At 42.8% G+C, this 22,029-nt stretch overlaps 1 protein-coding gene across 12 annotated transcripts in view; it reads left to right on the top strand.

Moving 5' to 3' along the window:
* The first annotated feature begins 16,598 nt into the window (after nucleotides 1-16,598).
* Nucleotides 16,599-22,029, top strand: part of FLRT2 (fibronectin leucine rich transmembrane protein 2) — a 148,299-nt gene continuing 142,868 nt past the window's right edge. For 7 of the 12 annotated variants that reach the window (XM_006112033.5, XM_006112037.5, XM_075926753.2 and 4 more), the window contains exon 1: nucleotides 20,340-21,159. The gene's annotated coding sequence lies outside the window, so the exon portion shown is untranslated. Of the gene's footprint in view, nucleotides 17,611-20,339; nucleotides 21,160-22,029 lie in introns of those variants that run through there. The other 5 variants (XM_006112041.5, XM_006112039.5, XM_006112046.5 and 2 more) reach the window with 3 other exon arrangements.

Here is a 22,029-nt window from a genome sequence, read left to right as displayed (position 1 = left end):
GCTTTGACCAGCTTTCTGCTGAGAAACCAAAGTTTTATTACCTTATGTGTAAACTGGCGATTCCAGGTTTCAAGTGGCTGACATCACTGTTAAGAAACTGGCTATTATAATACTATCAAAAAACAAACACAGGACAAAACCTGAGCTGGTCATTGGAGTGATGAAATTTTATGACCTGATAGCTCAGATCTTGCCGCGAAGCCTGAGGTCTTCAGTGTTTCAATGTAGAGAGGCCTTTATTGCTAGCCCAAGTGGCTTGAGAGATACCAGATCAATGTGGGTTATTTCCACACAGGAAGATTAACAAGCTTCCTGAGTATTTTCAGAGTTTTCAACTAATCATTTCCATGTGGGCAGGTCAGAGAAGAAAGGTATTTCCTTCTTGAGGATGACAGGGTTTCTGTCCACTGAGCATGTAGATCTCCTAGGGCTGGACTTGGTGCCTACACCATCTTCAGGCTCCTGCTCTCCTCCATGACAGCACCAGTGCTATCCCACCTTCCAGCACGCAGAGGTTAGGAGAAGGCAGTTTATTCAGTAACAGAAGAATTACCTTAAATTAACACTGCAAATGGTAAGTGCTAACATAGATTGAATGGGAGCCAGTGCTACAGCAAGTGGACTCCTCCATGGAGCACAATCTCCGGTGAGCACTCATGGATTGCCTTCTCCTGGGTCGGTGTGGGGAAAAGGGGAGGAAAATGCCAGGCAGTCAGCTCCCATTTCTTTTGTGCCCCTAACCAGTGTAACTGCCCAAATCCACTGTTCAGGGATTTCTTCACTCCTCCTGGGATTTGGAGTGCAGGAGACTAACTGACCTTTCATAAGCCAGCGCCTAATGCTACAGGTCTTGCTCACTCCAGTTTCATTAGAATGGAAAAGGAACCATATTATTTATGTGTGTGGAAGCTGGCAGTATATATTAAGATTTCAAAAGTGTGTTCAGTGTGCCTGGCCTTAATGCGCATGCTGGTGAGTGTCTGTGCTGGAGTGCAAGAATGAAAGATTATTTTCATGAACTTGTGCTTTACAAAAGGAAGTGATATAACAACCTCAGCTTACATTTAACTCTGAAAAAAGTAATGAGTTTGTCCAGTTCTTGCATCATTTAATAAGTGCTTTTTGAAGAACAACAACAGGCTGCTGATAAAACATGCCCAGATACAAAGCGAACATGCAACAATTTGTCTTCCTCCCATCGTATGTTATGGCTTTCATACTTTTGTGTTTCCTTGCAAGTTCCTTTCCTTATATTTCCTCTTACAGAAGTGTGAATCATTTTCATTTGCATCTTTTCTTTTCCCTGCAAATATTTACCTTATTAATATGATATACAGAGCAACACCAAACCTTTGCATGTACTTCACAGGTTCTTCCTGGTGCTGCACCTTGGGCTAAAATCTACCCCACGCCCCCGGCCAGGTGAAAGCAACATAGATATACAATCTGATGAAGCAGAATTTTCCAGTCACTTTGCATTTCTGTCAATGATGACAGAAGGTGGAGAAGAGAACTGGGTGCTTTGTTCTCTCCCTTTATTGTTTACTTTGTAATATATATCTGCATGTTGTCTGGGCAGGTAACCCTGTTCTATTACATTAGTTACATGAAAGGAGGGCACGCAGCTGGTGGGTAGTTGGACTAGTGGAAGTCAGGCCAATGGTCAGAGCCTGAATCAGGCATAAAAATCAGGGTAAAAGTAGGGGTAGAACAAGGCTGCTGCAAGAGCAGGGCTGCAGAAGGGTTAGGGACAAGACTGGAGTTGGGTAAGGAGTCCATATCCACTACCAAGTAGCAGAGAGTTCCAGACCATGAAGCAATAGTGAGCAGACCAAACTGCTGTTTGTCCTCTGAGGATTATACACCTGCTCTCAGAGTCACCAAGCCAGCTTCTGGTTTGTAGCTTGATGAGATTATAGTTCAGGGATGACACAGCACAAAGGAAAGAATGGCAGCACTGATAACAGGTGAAGTATTCTGCTTGTTTGGATGGAAAATGAAAACCAGTGGCAGGTTGGGAGTGTGGATAAGTGAAGTACTAGTTGACGGAGAACTGGTGGCCAATAAAATTTGAGAAAGGATAGAACAGGGAGAGAGAGAGAGAAAATGATGTGGTGTGTTTTATTAAATTACATGATACAGATGGCTAAAACAATGAAAGATTTCAGTCTTCTTTGCTTTTTGAAGAGAAGATTAAAATATCACTTGATCACAGTGTATAAGTAGCTACACAGGGGGAAAGATACTAGAAGGCTCTTTATTCTAGGAAAAAAAGACATGACAGGTTCTAATGGCTCAAAATTTGAAGTTAAACTAATGTAAACTGGAAATAAGGCACATTTTTTTAACACCTGGGATAAATTAACCATTGGAGCAGCATCTCAAAGGAGCAGATATCTTTCCAAGAGATATTTTGTAGCTCAACCATATTTTATTGAGTTTAATGCAAATATAACTGGTTGATATTGTATCACCTGAGTTATGCTGCAGAGCAAATTATATGATAATATTCTCTTTCTGGAAATAAAATCTAGAACACTTGTTTGGGTAAAAGGAAAACCAATACAAATATTTGTTAACAAGTCAAAAGAGACTGAAACCAAAGCTTTTGGAAAGTATGAAAAATGTTCAGCTAAGCTGATAAACATTAGTTCACTTTTATGATTGCCTCTGCTCTCCTTGATGCCAGGTTGAAGTGCTCCAAATACCATAAGAAAGCTCAATCCCATATAGCAATACAAGAAAAAAATAAATAGCATTTGAATGTAAAAGGAAACTTGTCCTGATCAGATTTCTACCTGAATATTTCATACCCAAGAGGTTAGGAACTTTCTAGCTAGAAAGTATTGTGGTATTCTGCTGATCCCAATGATGTTCTCTTCCTTTTAAAACACTTTTGATATCTACTGAAGTAAAATGCTTTATAAGAGCTAGGTATCGTTATTATCAATTAAAGTGAAATTCCAAGGTTTTTGAAGTCATCCGGAATAACTTATGCCAAATTTGCCTAAATCTGTATTAAAATAAGACAAGCAAGATTCAAGATATCCTCAGTATGTGTACATCAGCAGAGGTCCACTAATTCCAATTTATACCCTCTAAGATTCTGGGCAACAATTCAGAATATTTCCCACCCCTTTTTGTAAATTGCCTCTGATTATCTCAAGCTGCTTTCTAAAAAGTTCCAGAATACCCCCAATGAAATAAGTAAATATCATTATTCCCATTTTACAGAGATGACCTCAAAGTTGAAGGGCCTGCTCTCAAGATTAGTAAATGGCAAAATCCACATTGACTTCAGTGGGAACAGGATGTTTGTTTCTACTATTTGTGCTACAGGAGATTTCAAAGGCTCCATTATGTAACTACTGTTCAAACATATATTAAAAAACCCTATGTCTCACAACATTTGCCATCTGAATTAAGAGAAGTCACAGCAAGTTCTTTAACAGACAGTTGGAGGAGTAAAGACAAATATAACATTGCTATGAACACTTGGTCACATTTACCAGCTTGGTGACAATTTAATTTCAAATTGAAATATTTATAGTTAACTATAATCAACCAAAATTATAAATGCTAAAAATAAAACAGAATAAAAAATTATACCAGAAGTCCTTAGTTCTTACTGGCCACCTCTCTAGCCATTATCAGTTGACAATTTATCATGGGCATCACATTAGATATGAGTTTTGAGGAAGGATTTGAAAGAGATTTTAACTTTGCCTATTACTGTACTTCAGAGAGAGTGCTCTATACACAAAGAGCAGCATGGGGGAAAAACTGTGAAGGCATTTGTGTGATCCAGGATCCCCTGCTTCTAAACTGTGTTGCTTCACAAAACTTCTTCCCCTTTTTTGGCAAATTGTGTTAGTAGATCGATTGTGTATAGAAACATCAGTGGTATTAGTGCAAACCATATATTTTAATAAATTTGCAAAATTAAAATATAAAAAAAGCATCACTAGCATTTCTGGTTTGGAGCAGCTAAAAGATTTAAAACAGCATTGATAACAAGCCAAGAAAATTAAAGGTAGAGAAAGTAGAAAGCAGTTAGCAATCAGTAGTGGATGACGGAGGAACAGTAAATAACGAGGAAGAATGCAGACAAATGCAGATCGACATATAGCACATTCAAATGCTAACAGATGACAGACAGTTCAATGCAGACAAAAGAAATGTAATTATGACTTTGATGAGCCTTCGTGGCACAAGACTGCTTTTTGTTCATAATAAAGCATGAGGAGTAAAAAAATAGATTTTAAAAAAATGTGGGGAGGCAAGTCATTGTGTATCATTTAATGAATTATGAGAAAAAGAAAGAAAAAAGACAAATCAATGCCTCTAATGAGTCTTAATAGCCCAAATGTGTTTGTTCATGTGCGTGTGCATGCATGCTTCACAAAGCATTTAGAAAAATAGTGCAAAACAAAAAGAACTCCATGTGCCATTAAATTCAAGGTTCCTTGCTGGCTACTCAGCTAGAATCACATCATCAATTTCTTTGACTTCTGTTTCTTCATCCTTAGCTTTTTTATTATTTTATTTTAATCAAGAGCTGTAGCTTGTACAAATAGCCAGGATCTTACACAGATTTTGTGCACATTCCTCTTAAACATCACATACTGGCCAATGTCAGAAGTAGGAGGAGGATGCCCTAAGTGTGCTAGAGGCCTGATCCATTAAAACAAAAGCTATGTTCTCTGCTGATATAAATGGGCACAGTTCCTTTGACTTAGAGTTTCACCTACTTACATCAATAGAGGAATTTCTCCCATAATTCCATATGGATGGTCATTACTTAGTTGACAGGAGACAACTAAGAACATTCCCACTAGACTTCTGATTAGAATTTTGGAATAATTAAAGAAGAAGCTTTCCCACAGAATCCATTGCAGTGTCTACTGGGACAGGATTTTGAGGCCCCAATTTAATAATCATCTACCACAATGAAGAGTAAATAAAGTAAAAATCAGGGGAGTTCTATCAGTGTAAAAACTAGAAGAGCAAAAACTAGACCACCAGAGTTCAGGCAGTGCTATGGGAACACTCACTTAGCAAAGTCATGATTTAAGCAGTCTACAGTTCATGCATCTCATTTTTTTATCCTCAGTGCCTTGAAGTAAGTTCCTCTGTTACTTGAAACATAACAGCATCATCAGGTTTGATCATTATACCAAAATGTCTACTGATGAAATAGTTGCAGATAAATTTGATTTCTAATGAGAAGATTTTCATCTTGGGGCATCTGCATTAAAAAAAGACAAGGTGACTGTTCTCATTGTGTGTAAAGGGATAGAAAGTTCTGAAGATAATAGTGAAGCAGAATACATGGATCTGTGCATTGTCTGGCTACTGAAAAATAATTGAGAATTAGGGACAGATTACATACCACAGTAATGGATAATTAAGAAATACCTGGGGTATAGATAACAGAAGGACTGCCAAACCCAAGCATTTACAACTCATATCTCCATAAATCATGAGACGGGCTTTAAAATTCTGAGATTTTAAAAATAATATTGCCTTTTACTTGCCATCCAAGTTTTGACCGTCTAGCATTCACATTTCCAAGTTTTTCTGAGCAACAGTGAGGTCTAGAAACTTACTTCTTTAAAATGAGAGCTGGGATTCTCATATAATCAACTGACCCCAGAAATTATGACTTTAGCATGAACATTGAATATCATCAGATAAGGATTTCTGATAACATCAGTAAACCTTTCCCTCCTTTCCTCCTTCTCACCATTTTGCCTCATACAAAGCCTCCAGTAAACTATCAAATTCTCAAGTTGCTCAGGTGTCTTCAGAAAGGACTTCATTGCCTCCTTAAAAAAAAGACAGTTGTAAGTTCTTAGTACTCTTTCTGCTTGAGACAAAGAAAGGAAAGACTTTTCATGATTCAAATGAGAGGCTCAACTTATCCTGAGGATATGCTCTTGACTGTTCCTAACAAGTACTCTGCAACAGTGCGTGTATGTAGCATGTGTGACTAAATGAGCCTATAACTCAGTCCTAGTGACATTCATAGCCACAAAAGAAGTCACACTAACTTGAGACAAAACAAAAACTCACAGTAATTAGAGGAAGGTGCATTTTGAGTTCAAGGAAAAAAGTAGATTAAAATAAGTAGTGTTTCATTGGTCAAGGCAATAAGGAAAAATACATATGAGAAATGTGTGATCCATGCAAGCTACCTCCATATAGAAATGGTTTCTTTAAATATAATGATCATCTCTCTATTACTTGTTGAACCAATGTATAACATGTCAAGCTGGAACAGGTTGTTCTCCAGAGACTTGTGGGTTTGAGAACTGCAGAGGCTGAGAAAAACAAGAGAGACAAAATTATCTTTTGCTAATGCCTTCCCTAAGCTTAATGAAGCTCACTCTAAGCTTTCATTCCTAGTAAGCTTTTGTAAATGAGTTTTGCTCACCAGACAGATTTTCTCAGTATCCCAAAAGCCAAATAAAATACAGCATCTTTCCCAGTCCCTTCTAAAGAATGGGAATGACATTATGAAAAATGTGATTCATGCCAATGACAAAATATTATGTCATAATCATCAAGATATTCATAATGTCAACACAAGTAGCCTCATAACTTTCAGCAGTGTATTTCCACTTCCATATAGTACTCACACCTCATTAAACTACATCCCTTCCATCTTTCAGCCATAAGGGAATATTTTTTGAATGGGTGATGAATGTTTCACTGGTTCAGTAGAACTAGCCAGAGTTCTAACCCCTCCTTCATTCTATCAACAGTTTCCCTAAGTCTAAGATGCAAAATCTTCCTGGCTATAAAGAAACCATTAAAGTGGCATAAACTCTCTTTTACCAGAGCTTGAAAAGGAGCTTGCGATTGAGAGAAATGAAACCAGTGCATCAACCAGGTCCTTTGTTTTAACTCAGATTGAAAAGGTGTTGACTACTCTGGCTACCTTTCTATAACTCACTGTCTACAAATCTGTAACATGGGTGCTTTGTACAGCTGAAGAACTAAACAAATTGTTTCACAAGACATTTTCATTACCTCAGAATCCTCTCAAAGACTTGAAATTTAGTGTCAGTTTATCAGGATGCCAAATAGATACCATCTGTTTGGTAATTCTGCTTGCTTTTTAGCTTTTCTTTCAGGTGATCAGTCTGCAGCAGAAAGACATGCTTTCCCACCCTCAAGTAATAGACATTACATTAATAGACTTTGGAACAGAGACCTGTTGGAGAAGAAGCATAATGTGATTCTAACTTATTTATCTCTGTGCTCTACTGTTTAGAGGCATCACCTCAGAGAGTAAGATTCTTGGACTGTGTCCTCTGATGGTCAGGTTGTTTTTTTTCTGCTTTCTTCTTAACAGAACTTGTATTGTTTCTGATTTTCTTTTTCATCCATTCGTTTTGCAGTAACATTTTTCTTTAAAAAAGCATAAATATAAAACATCCCCCACCTTCATAAAATGTCATTTGTATTCAGTCATAAATAGGCAATGTCCCAGAAAAGACTTCTAAATGGATTTCAACATCTTTTCAGTCATTGATACATAAGGGTATGTCTATACTAGTCCCTTAGGGTATGTCTACACTACCCTCCTAATTCGAACTAGGAGGGTAATGTAGGCATACCGCACTTGCAAATGAAGCCCGGGATTTGCATTTCCCGGGCTTCATTTGCATAAACTGGGCGCCGCCATTTTTAAATCCCGGCTAGTTCGAACCCCATGCCGCGTGGCTACACGCCGCACGGAGTAGCTAGTTCGGATTTGGCTTCTAATCCGAACTAGCTGTACTCCTCGTGAAATGAGGAGTACAGCTAGTTCGGATTAGGAAGCCTAATCCGAACTAGCTACTCTGAGCTGCGTGTAGCCGCGCGGCACGGGGTTTGAACTAGCCGGGATTTAAAAATGGCGGTGCCCGGCTTATGCAAATGAAGCCCGGGAAATTCAAATCCCGGGCTTCATTTGCAAGTGCGGTATGCCTACATTACCCCGCTAGTTCGAACTAGCGGGGTAGTGTAGATATACCCCTAGTTCGAACTAGGAGGCTAATGTAGGCATTCGACGTTGCAAATGAAGCCTGGGATTTAAATATCCCGGGCTTTATTTGCATCTTCCCATCCAGGTACCATTTTTAAATCCTCTTAGTCCGAACTAACTGCCCGCGACTACACGCGGCAGTCAAACGTTAACTCGAACTAACTCGTTAGTTCGAGTTAACTGTTACACCTCATTCCACAATGTTACCTACCTCTGGCCATGTGAAAGGAGTGGTAGGGTATGTCTACACAGCAAAGTTATTTTGAAATAACAGCTCTTATTTCAAAATAACTTTCCTAGTGTCTTATCAGCCAAACCACTATTTCAAAATAAATTCGAAATAGTAGAGTGCTTATTTCGAATTTGATGAACCTCATTCTACGAGGAATAACACCAAATTCGAAATAGCTATTTCGAAATAAGTGCTGTGTAGACATTATTTCAAAATAGGGGGCCTCCAGCCTTCCCAGGGTGCCCTGGTGGCCACTCCAGCCTCAACGAAGAACATTTCTCTCCCTCCCCCCCTCCCCAGAGCCCTTAAAGGGGTTGACTCTGGCCACAGTCCCAGAGCCAGCAGTCACTGCCCATGACCCAGTGGCCCCAAAACATGAGTCAGCAAGCCACTGGCAGCCAGCCCTCCACTGCTCCCCAGGAGCAGTCTGCCAGTTTCCAGGATCCTGCCAGGGCCCGGAGAAGGCCAGCACCTTCCTGGTCCAGGGTGGAGATCATGGACCTTATTCAGGTTTGGAGAGGATGCCATCAACGTCCATGATCTCCGCACTAGATGGAGGAACGCGGCCATCTATGGCAGGATGGCTGCCAGCCTGGCCACCAAAGGCCACATGCGAACCCAGGAGCAGGTATGCATGACACATCCTTTAAGCACAGACCTCAGATAGCCTCAGGCAGCAGCCCCACACAGTAAGTCCTGACCTGATGCTCTGCAGGAACTGGTTACAGCCAGCCTTAATTGCGATTCAGTGTCCACTCAGTGTGGACACGCTCTTTCAAAATAGCAAAATGCTATTTTGAAATGCATTTTGTGTGTAGACGTGTTATTTTGAAATAAGCTATTTCAAAATAACACTCTAGTGTAGACATACCTGTAGAGTCTTAGACATGCCTTGCCCTGACTAAATTAACTTCAGCAGACACTTTCAAAATTCTCTTTTTTAATCTACTTACCATTAAAAGCACAGTTCAGTGGGAATTTTGGATTTGGAGTTTGGGTTTTGTTTTTGTTTGGTTGTTTTTTGGTGGGGAATTAAGCTAAACATTTAACAACACAGAATCTAATAGACTTAAGAAATCTATTCTAATTTCCTAGTTTCAAAATGGAAAAGAATTATTATTTAAAACATTTACAATTTTAAAATGTGAATTAGTTTTGTGGAACCCATAGCCCTTTTGTCTATTGTGATCTCCTGCAACCTCTGTTCTGAACTCAAAATGGGGTCTCTTTCTGACATTCTCAAGACAAATATATTTCTTCCTGTCTCAGTCTCCCAGCTCATGTAGAGTAATCTCCCCTTCAGCTTCCCAGGGAGAAGATGGGGATTAATCCTTTAATGTACATATAAGGCCTTTTCCTTTTGCTTACACTAGAGCAAATTATACATTACTCTAGTGATGTCAATGGAGTGTAAAATAGGCGAAAGTAAGAGTTTTCATTAGAATCCCTGTGGTTGATCAACAGTCATTTCTCGTCAGACAATCCATTATGCTTGAGGTGTTCTGATGTTAAGGGATAGTATTAGTTTCTTCGTTATTTCAGGATTTTAATGTCATTATGGAACTCCTCTAGAATTATTGGCTGGAGTTTTCAGAGGAGCCTGAGAGTTAGGTGCACAATGGGATTTGAGTGCCTAGCTCCCCTGATAATCCTAACCATTACCTTCATTGTATTAGCTGAGTCTTCAGAAAGTGCTATCTGAGTCACACTTGTTGAAAATATTTCAAAGAACAATGAACATTCAAAATACTCTAAACCACTAAAGGTATGTCTATACTGTGCAGCTATTTAGCAATAAGCTATTCCAGAATAAAACAACAAATGGTCTCATAGCACTCTATAGACTAACAAAACATGTAGCTATCATGAGCTTTCATGGGCACAGCTTTCCGGTCATCTGAAGAGGTGGGCTGTGCTCACAAAAGCTCATGATACCATCTACATGCAGGCATGTCCAAAGTCCGGCCTGCGGGCCAATTGCTGCCCGTGTTCTGGTTTAATACGGCCCCCCAGGTAATTTGGCAATATCTATCTTTTATGGCCCCCAACGAATCCATATGTATTGAGATGAATACATTGTAAAATCTCAGTTAATGTCAGTTGGTCTAAATCAGTTATAAATATATTTGGACACAACATGTATACTTGGTGTTATGTTCCTGTTCATATTTTTTGAACTTAAAAGTTGACAGACAACCTTTATTACCAATAATATGTAATGTACTTTACAATGTTCCTGACATATATTTCAGCTTCCTGGATTTTTTTTTCATCTGGCCTTCAGATATGAAAGGCAGAGTGATTTAACACCTGTTTAGATTTGTCATCCATGTGACGAAATGAAAAGTATGCCGTTTGCAATAAACTTTGCATAAAATAGTTAATTTGCATTTAATTTTAATGGTTCAAAGAATGTCAGGCAAAATGGTCGGCCCTCACGCATGTTCACTTCATCAAATCTGGCCCTCTTTGAAAAAAGTTTGGGCACCCCTGATCTACATGTTTTGTTAGTCTATAAAGTGCTACCAGACCATTTGTTGTTTTTTTCTGTAACAGACTAACTCGGCTACCCCTGAAGCTTCTATTTCAGAATAGTTATTCTGAAATTGCTTATTTCAATATAGCTTCCAAATAAGTCTTAGGCAGGCTTCCATAATGTAGACATGTTATCTTGATTTAGAGCCCCAGGAGGCACTGCGGAAGAACAACTTAGAATGGCCCCAGTGAGGGGCTATTTCAAAATAGCAGCAGTGGAGCATCTACATACACCTTATTTTCAAATAGCTATTTCAGAATAGGCATTATTCCTTGTAGAATGAGGTTGACAGATTCTGGAATAAGACGTCAGTAGATGCTCACATTGTTATTTAAAAATAAAGCTAGTTATCTCAAAATAATGTTGCAGCATGGACACATCCTTAAAAAGTTCAGAGTGTCATGTTATTTTTTCCAGCATCACAGAGGAATCAATATCAAAATCTAGCAGTACAGATTTAACAATGCTTGTATTACAGTTATAACATTTGACTCAAAATCAGAGCTATATGTACTTTAAATAGGGTTGCCAGGTGTCCGGTTTTGAACCAGACAGTCCAGTATTTAAGCTTTTAGTTCGGGAAACAAATTGAAAAATATAAATGAGAATATATAAATGTCCGGTATTTTCTAAATAAGATGTAACATAGATTGTAATGTAATGTCAAGTGTGTTAAGTATTTTTGTTGAAACCATTTGGCAACCCTAATTTCAAAAAGGCATTGAACTTTTCTCTTTTGTTTGTTTATTGAGCTGAAAGTATACTGGGTCCTGTTAAACCATTTGGAATATCCCTTTCATAAGAATGGTCTCCTTAAAAAATACTAAAGGTCATTGAAGCCTGCTGAAAACAGCCTTAATGAGAAGAGAAGGATTACTGCTTCTTCAATCTTGAATATGCAAGTAAAAATTAATCTGTTTTTTTAATAAAAAATAGAATCAATAGGCTTTTGAGATCATTTGAGAAGTAAGAGAGATGGACTTGTTGATCAGAAGCTGATGTTGTTTCTAGATCTATATTGATTGTTTGTCTTCTAGCCCTTCTCCACTAAAAGTGAAAGAGAAGAGATGGAGGCCCTGGAGACAATATAATGAATTTGGCGGAGTGACTTTTATTGTAGTTCACTTTTTCAGTTCTATATACATGCATCAGAGTGTGTCTCTGATAGACGTGTGATAGATGGCTTTGTGTCCAGAGATGGACAACTTCCCTACTCAGTTCAATGGCTCAGTTCAATGGCTTTAATACAAAAAAGAGTTTCTATTCTTTTATTGAGAACCTGTTTTAGCAACAACCCATAATGGCCATTTTCACCTTGGAGAAAGGCTTTTCCTGCAGTTCCAGCTTCCACCATGCTAGGTAGTGAAGAAACAAAGTAACAGAAACAAGTAACAGAAAAGCTCTCTCATCTCAAGTAATTGGTCTTCCATTTTTAACCTGAGATTTTGGGCACATAAACAACTGCAGGAACAATTCATATGCCTATTGATTTTTAGCCAGTTTCTTATCCCCACAAGCTAGTTATTTAGATAACTACTCAGCGTTGCCTGGGTGGGAAGGGAGGCCACCCTAGCCTCTTTCTGGTACTCCCCGGGTGAGTTGGTGGCCAGAGTAAGGGGAGGCCTGGCCCAGAAGGGAGCCCAGGATGGGAGGAGGGCCTGGCCTTTTGGCTGGGGGAGGGCTGGCAGGTTGGCCCAAGGATGGAGTGGGCCCGGGGTGGTAGGAAGGCCTGGCCAAGGATTTAGGGGGCAGCATGGCGTAAGTGGAAAAGGGCCAGCACAGGGCCAGGAGTTTGGGGGTGGTGTTGAAAAAGGAGGGTCAACCTGGGACTGGAGATTGAGGGGGCCTGGCCCAATAATGGGGGGCTGTAACAGCACCATCCTTCCCTGCTGGCGCTTCCCAGACCCAGACCAGGGGGAGGCCACACAGGCTAGCTGGCTATGGCCACATTGGGTGGCCTGATGGTCAGTCCTGGGTGGGAGAGGGCAGGGCTGCACTGCCCAGCACCTTCGGTGTACACCAGGGAGGGTGTGACAGTGGGGTCAGCAGGGCTTCCTCCCCCAGGGGAAGGGTTTAAGTGAGGGAGCCAGGTAAGATGGCGAGCCCCTTCCCCAGTAGCCCACTGCTTTGATGGTGTGGCTGCACCCAGTGATCACTCTGCATGGTTAGCTGTCTCCCACGCTTACTTCCTCTAGTGGTGACTGAGAGTATCAGGCCCCTCCTCTTTCTGCCCTCTCCCTTTCATGTTATTGAAAACAATTGAATTCTAGTTACATACTGTTTTCCTAACATAACCACATTCTGACCTTGCTTTAATTTAGGATAAGAGGAAGCTGCATACCAAATGCTGTGGTCTTAAGACCTACCATTTAAAAGGAGTTCTTGAACAAATGGACTCACAGACAGACACACAGATGGATTCACAGACAGATGCATAAATATATACCGGAGGCCTCTACTTTACAATGGCCCAATTTATGACCCTCCGCACTTATGACCTTTTCTGTAAGTGCAGAAGGGCCTGAAATCTCCCAACTTATGCCCTCGGCCCCTCATTTACGATGGCATATGACGCCTGTCGTAAATGTGGGTCAAGTTATGATGCCCCCGAATTGCAATGCTGTTCCTGGAACCCATCACGTCGCAAGTTGGGAACAGCCTGTATACAGAGAGAGAGAAGAGAGAGACCTGAATTTCAAGTGAAAATTATTGGCCAAATCTGAACTTGTGATTATTTGAATACACTACACCTTGTACAGAAGTGGAAACCAATTACTAGCATTTTTATGGATTTGTATTCACTACAGGCTCTTTGAGTTACTATTAGTTGACATGAAGCTGACCACTATTTTGTCCTAAACTACTATAGGCACAAATTATGTCACCCAATATTGGGTAAGGTCCTCTTCTCAAACATAGAATCGTAGGGTTACCACAAGGATCATGCAATTTAACACCCTACCAGAATGCAGAATTTGTTGTGTCTAATCATCTAAGACCTATGGCTACCCAGTCTGCTTTTACACATAATGATGTTTTCTATTGGAATCTAAATATATCTGCTTGATTGGATACCTGTATGATTTCTAACATATCTTTATTCACATACTATCTAGTGAATAAAGCCTCAACTGTTTTTGGCAAGGTGTTTACAGGTGTTCACAGCTATCTATCAGTCAGTCAGTCAGTCAATTACTCAATCAATCAACAAAAAATATCAAGTATTTGCAGGAGACTTTGCTCTTAGGATGGCTTTGCCCAGCTAAGTAAAAAGCACATGTTTTATTTGTCAGAAATTAGTGATAAATTGGCTATAATTCCAATTTCCCTTTCGATCACCTGTAAATTCAGGAACCAAAGCCCATTTAAGTAAATGAGTGCATTTCAATTGATTTTTTGATCAGGCTCTATGACAGAATGAGAGTAAGCTGAATACGCTGCAAGCTTCCACTGGCAGGAGCCAAATTGAGGAGATACTTTTATTAAGGGTGGGGTACTTAACTCAGGCTCGTCTACATTACAAGTATTTTCGGCAGAAAATATGCTAATGAGGGACTCATTAGCATGAGTTGTGACATGATTGTCATATTTTCTGCCTTTTATTTTTGCATAAGGGGTTTTTGTGCAAAAAAAAAAAAACTGTGGACTTTTTTTTTTGCACAACCCCCCTGTTTTGCACAAGATCCTTATGCCTGTCCTGGAGAGGGATCTGCTTCAGTTAACAAGGCTTGGGATCCCATAGATTAAATAGATCCAGTTGCCACTTAGAAGGCAAGTTGGAAGGAAGGGCAAAGAAGCCCAAAATCTCAGAGTGGTGAGATCTTTCCCCAGTCTTTTACTCTGTGCTTGAGAAAAGCCTTGTGGAGCTGGGACATGAAGTCACATGAGCTATTGTAAATGAAGTACATTGTGAGGAACTTACTAAGAATGTGTGAAAAGAGGAGACTGAGGGAGGATATGATATAGGTATATAAAATCATGAGTGGTGTGGAGAGGGTGAATAAAGAAAAGTTATTCATTAGTTCCCATAATATAAGAACTAGAGAACACCAAATGAAATTAATGGGTAGCAGGTTTAAAACTAATAAGCAAATGTTCTTCTTCACACAGCACATGGTCAACCTGTGGAACTCCTTGCCAGAGGAGGCTGTGAAGGCTAGAACTATAACAGAGTTTAAAGAGAAGCTAGATAAATTCATGGAGGTTAGGTCCATAAAAGACTATTAGCTAGTGGATAGGAATGGTGTCCCTGGCCTCTGTTTGTCAGAGGCTGGAGACGGATGGCAGGAGACAAATCACTTGATCATTGTCTTCAGTCCACCCCCTCCGGGGCACCTGGTGCTGGCCACTGACGTCAGACAGGCTACTGGGCTAGATGGACCTTTGGTCTGATCCAGTATCTTCTTATCTTCTTATGTTATGTGCTTATGTAAGAATGTTTATATAAAAAAATCCAGGTGAGGGAAGGCATTCTGTAATAGGCTAACTCCCTTTACTGTTTCTTCTACTTATATTGTGCAAATAACATAGCCATATCTGCAAAACAAGCTGTTTTGATTTGGTTTTTTTGTTATAGTTTTTCATTCTTTCTTATTGCATCAGCGGGCCTTTAGTATGGATCACTTGGCTAACCCCACTTACAATCACAGTTAACTTAAGAGGAGTATACTTCTGTGTCCCCCTTTCAGTTGATTTCCTTTACAACCATACACAGCAGTTTGTATTTTAAAAAGCTTCATCAATTTTAGAAAAAGACACTGTTTAAGGTCCAAGCAATCAGGCTATAGCTAAGATTAATAATTCAAAGGAGGGAAATAAATAAATAAATCCCACTAAGCTACGGTGGGGGGAGGTTTTAAAAGCTGGTAGGTTACTAACTCCTTAGCTAACCCACAATGTGTTCTTAAATGTTGAAGTTTCTTGCGTTCCTCCAATCTGCCTAACCCTGTGTTTTGCTGCCACCTTGGCAAAACAGAGAGACTTACAAGCAATTCCACTACAGAGTAGTGCTTGTCTTGCTTTTTAATGCTTCTCTGGGAATTGATGTCTGATTTTTCCAGTTTAGAAAGCTTCCTATTTGTACATAAGAGGGATGATGGAAATGATAATCATGATTGTAAGACTTCACTCATTCCGGCATAATCACACTACTTATACCATCTTTTAAAAAAAACCATATAACTGTATCAAGAATATTTCCTGCACATTATAAGGTCTTTCAAGGAGGGTTGTTTAAATCAAAGAAGTTAAAGAGATGGGGGCAGGGGAGGGGGATATATTTGATCCCTTCCTTGGCAAATACAGCATGATTCCCTTCTGTGTTTTGTCTTGTCTAGTTTTAAAGGCTTAATGAAAAGAAAAAACAGATTAGATGTATTGACCAGAGTATCTGGAGTTAAGGAAAACATTTTCTTACAGAATCTTGACCACTTTTAGTTGATGGGTTTCCTTCTGCTGATGTTAGTTCTTTGGAGGGCGCCAAGATCGTCTATTGGAAAGTTTTAAAATGCACATTACAAATCGGCGGAGTGTTGATAATGCGTCTGCCTGTGGATTCCTTTCTCTCTATCTTTTCTCGGTGTCTAAAAACTTCGCAAAGCAGTGGAAGTGTTCCGGAGGATCTTGGAGCCTGGTGGAATCAAGTTTTGAAAGCCCACAAACACGCACCCTCGATTGCATTTGCGACTTACCCAAGACTTATTTCTCGTTTCCAAATGACCTTGTCTTCTCCCTCCCCCCTCTCCCCCGCCCCGTGAAGGACACATGTTCTCACATGTTCAAGTTTAATGGTGGTAAAGGCTTTTCTTTGGTCACTGGCAGTGCCTCCGGGAGAGACTTTCCCTTTTCTCTTGCGGGTACTTTGACTTGTCCCTGTTGAAACTATTATAAATAACCCTCCAAAAGGCGAAGCCAGCACTTTGAATGGAGCAGTATTTCCATCGACTCCAGCACACCCCTCAATGGGGAACGTGCCAGAAGGAGGACACAGGACGAAACAGCAAAGGGAGTGCGGGAAGGGGACGACTTGTCTGAAGGGTTGCACGCTAGAATTGCGACCTTTCCCAAGCCCGGGACAAAAGATATGGCCCCACAGGGGTCTGCTTTGCTTAGAGGACCCAGCAAGTTCCTCAACCCAGAGAAGAAATGTTTGGCTTCCAGGCTAAACCCGGCCCCCGGAGTTACTACGCCCGCTGTTCCTGGAAAGCAAACTAAGAACAGACACTGACCGGCTACAACAAGATGCAAGCCAAGCAACTTTGCTGATGACCTCCAAGGGGCAAGCCCTGCTGGGTTGGGGTTTCCCAGTGACCTCTGCGACTGCTCCTCGGGGAGGCCGCGAAGGGTTAAGCCGCAGACTTGCTTGCGAGACCCAGTTTGAGGAAGAACAAGTCTGAGGCTGCTGGGTGCGCGGCAGCCACACGCTGGGAGCTGTCACACTCACTTAGGAGCGCCGCAGCTCCGCCTGTCACCAGTGAGTAATGATCACACGTCGATAAGATCGCTCAGCCTTGTTGAGCTGGAAGCGCTCGGGGAAGGGGGGACGGGTTAACCACTTCAGCCGTGGGCTGGTCAATGCCAGCCAGAGGTCAGTGACCAGCTGGACAGCAGCTCCGAAAGCCCCTTTCATGGAGAGGAAGCTGGGGCGATGGTGACCTTTGCCAGCTATGGAAAAAAGGAGACCTGGGTGGTGATCCCTCAAACAGTACCATGCAGGAGGCTAGCGCTTCTGCAAGCGTCTCTCCTTTCCACCTGCCGGACCCAGCAGGATTTGGATGAGCTCTCTGGGAGGAACCTCCGCCTCAACAGGTAACAGCTGGGAGTCTGGGGCAGTTGCATCTTTCCTTCTGGGATGGGATGAACTGAAGCTGAGATCTGTGTAGTCGGCACCTCTCTTTGACCTTAACGTGGGACGGAGGAGCCAGCCTTAGGGCTACTAGGGAATTGTCAGAGCAGCAAGCTCGAACATTGCTCTGCAAAGCAAATCTCGGCAAGTCAGGCTCAACAATGTTTATAAGTGAGGCTGCTGAGAGCCCTTGAGCCAAACTGTAACCCCCCTAGATAACGGAGACTACTTCAAGTCGGGGGGTGCTGCAGCACCCCGACTTCCAGCACCTATAGTCGGGCATTTGTGAGAGCGGCTCTGTCAAGGGTTGGGGTAGGGGATATAGTACGGCAAACTTCCCTTGCAATCGGTCCCACTGACAGCTTTTTAATAAAGCTTTTTGTAGGGTTCACAAGGAGAAAATGTCTCTCACCTTGTACGAGGCAGCTTCAGAAAAACGAACTTTAAAATAATTACCTTTAAAAGCCCCCTCCCACCCCCAGGGCTCCTGGCCCTTAAAAAAACCTCAGGATCCAGCTTTGAAAGACTCTGTTCATGCTCTGGAATGTTTAGGTCCGATTTAACCCCTTAGGGCTGGTGCTGCCTTGATTCCTCGAGGTGAAGCTGTACGCAGGGAGTAGGTTTGATGGCAGTAGCTCTTCTCTTCGGTGGTTAGCAGTGATTATTTCCACCCTGCCTTGAACCCAGCGCTTCAGTTTTCCCGGATTTGCACAGGGCTCCCTTCTGAGCCCTGGCCACCACGCTTCGTGAGCAGAATCCTACTGATCCCTGGGGGACCCTGGACAAGACACCTACCACCCTTGTGCTGAAAAGGTAACAAGCCGCTAGGGGTGTTTGCCATCACGCAGACAACTCCTCCTCCTCCCCCCGGTCTCTACAGAGGGGTAGGATATTCTAGCCTCCCCATCGTGCTACAGTCTTCCCACATCCCCCCTCAGCCCCCAGTCGCTGCACTGCACCTGTGCAGATAAATGTGTCATCTGGAAGCAAGATCAAGGTCAGGGTGGTGGCGGTCACAGGCGGCTTCTACTGTGATCGGAAAAATAGCTCCTACGGGACTGGGCAGTGAGCAGCGAGCTTTGATGTTGTATCCGCTGAGGAAAGTGCCTGGCAAGATGGTACCGGCTGGCTGCCCTTCGCCCCTCATTTGCCCCTTGGCACGCTTTTCAGCGCATTTCTGCAATACAACTTGTCTCGGCTGCGGGCTGTTTCAGTGCGCTATGGTTGTAGGTTGTCTTGATACACCTTTAAGGGCGCTACAGCGTGGGGAAAAGGTTGGCGCGCGGAAGGAACAGTCTAAGTTCCGCTGGTGGTGTGTGTGGAGGGGATGGAGGTGAAGAGAGAGACACAGCTATACACACAAATCCAGTCTCTAAACACTGGCCATCTCTATTGCATCTGATAGAGCATCTCCATCAAGTGACAAGAGGATGAGATATGCCCTTGAAATTAGGGGAATAATTTAGACCCCCACGTAAATTTAGGATAAGATTTAGAACCCATGCCAAATGGCTTTGCTTTCAACTACCGATGACCAGAAATGTCAAGTTGATAATGCAGCCAAAGGCAATGAACAAATAAAGCCTGAGAAACTTCAGTTGCCTCTCCTGGCTAAAAGACACATGGCATTGATCAAATTCACCTATCTCTCCTCCTCCCCCCTTCCGCTCTCCCTACCCTTACAAGAACTTAAAACAGCCTGTGTCCTAAACTTTCCAGGTTGCGCCCCCTCCTCAGGAAAGTCTATAATGTAACTTGTTCTTCAAAATTAAATAGCATAGCTTCTAAGAACATAGCAAGCACTTATTAATGAACTAGGCAGGCATTTTCTTGTATTTTCTTCCCCACTGAAAGTAATGCAGACCATCCAGAACATGTGCAAAAATCTCTAAATAGATTCTTAGCTCCGTACACAACGTCAGCAAGAGGTTTATCTGATATGTATGGCCAGACATAGTTGGCCATAAAATACATCCTCAGATTTCTTCAGCAGTTTTCAAGCCTTGGGTGACCGATGACGGCAATCGAGCAAGGTATTTTAAAAAAGATCCTTTTCTTTCCCAAAGGATAAGATATTGTCCTTTGTTGTTATTTCCTAGACAAAAGTTCGCAGAGAAGGACAAAGAGAGAAATCGTAAATGCTTGTATGCACGTGAAATAACGCCATGTTGGTGTAGAGGGTTATTATAATTTGGACACTTTTACATTTGGATCTCTTGCCCCGGTAGTTTCTTTTACTTCAAATATCCCCCGCTGATATTATCCTACAGCCCTCAGATAGGAAAAGGATCATACGCTGCCCTTATTCCTAACTAGGGGGTGAGAAGCAGGAACACATTATGCAAGAATAGCCTCCGTGGCTGTGTTGCCAGTGCTACCTCCTTTGCACAGCGATCTGGCGAGAGGGCGGCAAGGACAGCCCCTCTTGGCGATTAAAACAACTAACCCCACACAGCGGCCCGCATCCCTTCGCAAGGCCAGCGCCATGGAGCGCGTTCTGCTGGAGTAGCAGACCCGGCTCGCTAAACGACGTTTGGCGGGGAATGGGTTAAAAAAAAAGCCCCAGCGGCTGACTTTGCCTCTTGGAAAGCTTTAGGTTGCAGCCCTGCGCTGCCTTCCAAGCATTCTTTAAACTAGAAATGTGGGAGGGACTCTGGGAGGGGTGAGGGGGGGGGGGTGGCTATCAACTGAATTCATTACTGTAAACATCTCCCTGGGGTGTCAGGCAGGGAGGGGGAGAGCGAGGGGGGAAGCACGACTTACATTAGCAGGGAATAGTCAGATCTGAGGCATCATTACTGCTGAGATCAACCCGCAGCCCGAGCTGAGAGCAAGCGCGGGGCGAGGAGAGCTGGAGAGACAGGCAGATACTCACACAGACGTGTCCCTGCGGTCTCCCCTGAGACTTCACACAGTCCTGGGTCTCTGCGCCTCCTCCTCCTGTGAGCCTCTCCTCGTCTCCAGCGGAGAAAACTACCGGGCTTGGTCGGGTTCCTTCGGCTTCTCCCGCCCTTCCTTCCTTCCTGAGTCTCGGCCAGCGGGAGGGCAGGCAGGGGGAGACGCGAGGGGAGAAAGTGCGCCGGGGATGCCAGTGCCCTGGGCAGCGCGCTGGAGGAGGAGGTGGAGGAGAAAGGGGGAGGATGGTGCCGCTGCCTCCTAGGGGAGGAAGGCGAGAGAAGGGGAAGGGAGCGCTCCGAGAAGGCACAGGCAAGCGCCAGCCTGCGGGGACCAGCAGCCTGCAGGGCGGGCTTGGGCTCGGGCTCCGGCAGCTTTTCGCCCGCACCACTTTGGATACCGCAAAAGGCGAGCGGCCCGGCCACCCGCAAGGAGAAGCACCGTCAGCTGCAGCCAAAGTTTTGGCGTGGGGGGCGAAAGGCGCAGAGGCGGATTATGATCGGTGCCGGAGAAGGACTCCCAGCCCTGCCAGGTACAGATGGGATTTCGTTGCTCTCTGCTAAGTCCGCTTCCCCAGCAGTTGTCAGCTACCCCAGCCCCGAGCTCAGTAAAAGAAGGTAAGAAGTTAATGATCCAGGATCGAGTTCTGTGCTCGAAATATCATCATCCATCTCAGAGACCGTGTGTGTGTGTGTGTGTGTGTGTGTGTGTGTGTGTGTGTGTGTGTGTGTGTGTGTGTGTGAGAGAGAGAGAGAGACGACACCCCCCCCCCACCACCACCACATTTATGAATGGTATGTGACAAGTGTCAGGAGGCTTGCTCGGTTATTTTACACCGGTTCGTGAATTTCAGTGCAAGTTCCATGGCGTTGGTGTATTTCGGTCGGAGTGTATTTTTAGTGGATCTCAAAGCGTTCCCCCTCCGGGTCGCAAATAATTTTAATGATTATAGGTTGTCCACTACCATTTGAGCATCCATACAAAAGACAGCCTCCCTCCCAACCGCTCCTTTATGCGCCCTAACCTCTCCATGATATAGAGATTTCAAGGAAACACCTTGAAGATTTGTAGAGACGAACGTTTGAAGTTATAATCGTTAGGAGTGGGAGTTTTATTTAAGGGGGGGGGGGACTTTTGGCATCTGGAACTTTAACAGATGAGCCAAACTCGGAAGAAGTGGCAGATCGCTCACTGCCGACCAGCATTAAGAAATCCAAATGAACAGAGTGGGAAAGGGAACCCACTGTATAAGCATCCAAATCCATAGGATTCCTATTTATAGCGACACGAACAGGGGTGGGTGGATGAGTGAGAGCAAGAGAGAAACAATTGCATCGAATCTTCCAAACAGACAGCAGCCTCTAATGTAAATCGCCAAACCATGATGATTAAAAAAACACACCTCTCCACTATGTGAGGCTAAAAACAAAACACCAGCTGCAAAGTAAGGGAGAAGCTATCTACTTTCTCTTCCGAGTGGGAATCCG

Source organism: Pelodiscus sinensis, chromosome 5 (assembly GCF_052426305.1).
Source record: "Pelodiscus sinensis isolate ZL-2025 chromosome 5, ASM5242630v1, whole genome shotgun sequence".
NCBI classification, from domain to species: Eukaryota; Metazoa; Chordata; order Testudines; family Trionychidae; genus Pelodiscus; species Pelodiscus sinensis.
Note: the sequence above shows the minus strand (reverse complement) of the source record. Positions and strands in the feature narration are given on the sequence as shown.